Source organism: Gekko japonicus, unplaced genomic scaffold (genome assembly GCF_001447785.1).
Source record: "Gekko japonicus isolate JY-2015 unplaced genomic scaffold, Gekko_japonicus_V1.1 scaffold1148, whole genome shotgun sequence".
Classification (NCBI taxonomy): Eukaryota; Metazoa; Chordata; class Lepidosauria; order Squamata; family Gekkonidae; genus Gekko; species Gekko japonicus.
Genome location: NW_015177047.1, coordinates 536632 through 539916, shown reverse-complemented (window position 1 = coordinate 539916; position 3285 = coordinate 536632).

Below are 3285 nucleotides of genomic sequence, written 5' to 3'. Positions count from 1 at the left end.
GTTCGGTGGGGTGGGGTGGGGTGGGGAGCTATCTTTTTCCCTTTACAAAACGCTTTGGAATTGACTCACGTTCATAATTGGTCGTTCAACCTCGCTTTCACTTCATTTCTGCCGCATGATCTCCTGCGCTTGCCCCAATCAGCGTCACTAAGTCCATTTGGTCTCACAGCATGGAGAACCGTCGGAATGAAGAGGCGCCTCAATTCTCCGGCATTCCGCCGTCGAAGAGGCGACCTCTTAAAAGTTCCATGGCCAGGGTCTCTTCGCCGGGCCCCTGGGGAGGGTTGCGAGCCTGCGCACCCTCTTCTTCGGCTGGAGTGCAGCTTCACCCCCGGGAGGTCCAGGAGGTGAGTCTGCTAGTGCGCCGCCATAAACCGGAAGTCCGGCAATGGACCTGTAATCTAATAAAGCATACCATTTCCCTGAAATCGTGTGTGGAGATTTACTTGCTGTTGATCCTGACACTTAACTGAGAAGAGATATGTCCTGAGACTGTCTGAGAATAGCCCTGACAGAAAAAGGATTTAGTGCTGACACAGTCAGATTTCTACCTTGACTGAATTCAGTCTGAATTCAGCATTAGTTGAGAGCAGTTTGAACACAGAAAGACAACTGGTGGAAAGTTTGGGTAGTAGAGAAGACCCCCATTCAGGTCAAAGAAAAGGAGAGAGATCTTCTGAGGACAGAAGAAAATTCCCTACCTTCTGAATTCAGCATTAGTATCTCTGAAGAGTACAGAGATCCCTGGTCTGGTGTGATTAGAAACTGCCTGTAGAGACCTTAAAAGTCAGTGGACAAATGAAGAAGTGTACTGATGTTCCAAGAGAAGGTTGGGTACTAGGAAGAGGTACCAGCCTTCTGGGCACCAAAAGAGTCAGCGATTATTCAAAGTGTTTGAGAAAACACTGGAACAAAAGCCTGTTAATATAAAGATCCAAGTAACTGTGAATAAATTAAGAACCTCACATTAGCCTGATATATAAGATCAAAAGTCTGTGCTTGTACTAGTTTTACCTCAGTAATTTTAAGCCCTGTTTTCACCTGACCTTTCCCTTTGATGTTAAATAAAACCTTTTATTGTTTTTTTAATTTTAGAAGTGTCTCAAGTGCCATTTTCAATGGTTTAAGTTAAAGAGTGATCCTATCTCTTCCCTCAGGGTCCTGGGCTGAGCAAATAGTCAAAATATACCTTACTGACAGGGTGGGACAGTCAAAGTTTCTTCAGGGAATTAGAAAACACATTACCAGAATTGCTTAGTTAGTGAGGAGACATAAAAACAGAGGGGAAATCTAGACTCTGAGGGCGGGAAGTGGAAGGGGTTCGTCATAAACCCTTTATAGTTCACTGAAGTTACGCAGTTTAGAAGAATGTAACTCTGCTGAGGGTTGCATTGTTAAGCCTTTTAGAGAAACAGAAATGTCTCAACAATTCTTTTTTCCCCCCACAGAAAGCAATTCATTATACAGTGTCTGGAAGGGAAGGCTAAATGGGACCAAGGGAGGTGCACACAGACCTCCTATTCTTTTATCACACTTTTCTGAACATGTGGTCTTGAGGAGGAACAAACAGGGCTCTGTTGAGGTCTGTGAAGATCTCTTCACGTTCAGTGCCTGCACTTGTATGGGAAAGGATCACACCCATAGTTTCTCTTTATTTGTAAAAAGAGCGACTCTGCTTTTGGACTGCAAAAGCTCAGAATACCATCTGTACTAGCAGATTGTAGCAGGATTTAGCTAATAATAGCTGCTGGTACATACTTCTTACATCCAAATGAGGGGCATAAGCATGGAGCAGACAAGCAGATGGATGAAAATAATGCAAAGGGTGATTTGTTGCCAATAAGAGGATGAATCTCTAGGCCATCATAAAACAGGAAACTAAAAGTACCATGTATTAATCGCAAGCAACCACACTCCAGAATCAGTCATCCCTTCTAGCTATCAAGCAGCTGCCTTTAAGAAGGGTCTGAAGAGCTAGTTCAGTCTTTAATTCAAATGCTGTGTACCATCCAGACAGAATCTCACCACGCACGTTTCTAACTCCGTGTGTGTGTGTGTGCGCGCGTGCGTGTGTAAAGTGCCATCAAGGTGCAGCCAAATTATGAAAACCCCACAGGGTTTTCAAGATAAGGAAGTAGAGGTTGTTTGCCATTGTCCACCTCTGCAAAGTCTTCCTTGGTGGTCTCTCATCCAAATACCGACACTGATTAGCTTTCCAGATCTGACAAGATTGGGCTATACTATACCATTCCACAACCTGCTAACTCCTTACCATAGCTGAAAACCCTGGAAATACATTCCTCTGCCTGAAACAAAAGCTTTCCATTAGAATATTACTTAAGCAAATATTACTGAATGAAAGGGACAAAACAGGCAAGCAAAGGCATTTAGTGGGGCAAAACTAATTGGTGAGAATGTGAAAGCTTCCAACCTAGTCTTAATTTAGAACCTTAAGCAAAATTAAATAAACAGTTTACTAATCTAAACACTGCCTCTTAGACTTTATTTATTCCACTTAATAATGAATAAGGAGAGGTTTCTGCATTAATTCGCACTTTTAAGCAAGACAGAATAGGAAGCTATTGACCAAATTCACTTCATCAAGGCAATGTGTACTTTTAATGAAATCATTACATCAAGTTGCCAAGCAACCCTATGAAAGAGGATCTGTGTCAAAGAAGCCAATGGTAAAAGAAAATTCACACTTGCTATTACAGAACAGGGAATTTAAAAAAACCAAAAACACAGCTGCACTTTGCCACCATTTCAACATGGTAAGGGCCTATAAATGATGGGGTACAAGCCTCGGCCTCAGGTATAGTCATACTTATGTCCATCCAAATGAAATTAAATGAGTGTCCTGTCATGACAAGAAATTTACCTGCTACCATCATCCTCCCTCCTTTCCCAATACCAGATGAATTTATGTTCATTTGCACTTAAACACACACTTCACGTGAAGGACTATTTAAGCAGAATCAGGTATACCTGTATCTGGAGTCCAGGTCGCATCTAGGACCTTATCACTCAGCTGAATATCTGAGTCAACCCATGAATCAGATATGACTGATCACTCTTAAACATCACAGTGTTCCATCTGCTCTGGCAGTCTGGGACTTCTTTAGGACTATATATTAACAAGAAGAGGGACCCGCGATACTTTCGGGGGGGAGGAGAAGCTCCATGGAAGAAGGAAGCAGATGCAGATGAGCCTTCTCCCCTGTCCCCCCCCCGTCCCTGGCACCCACGGCGAGGCCCGTGCCCCTCCAAGCGTCCCTCTTTCCC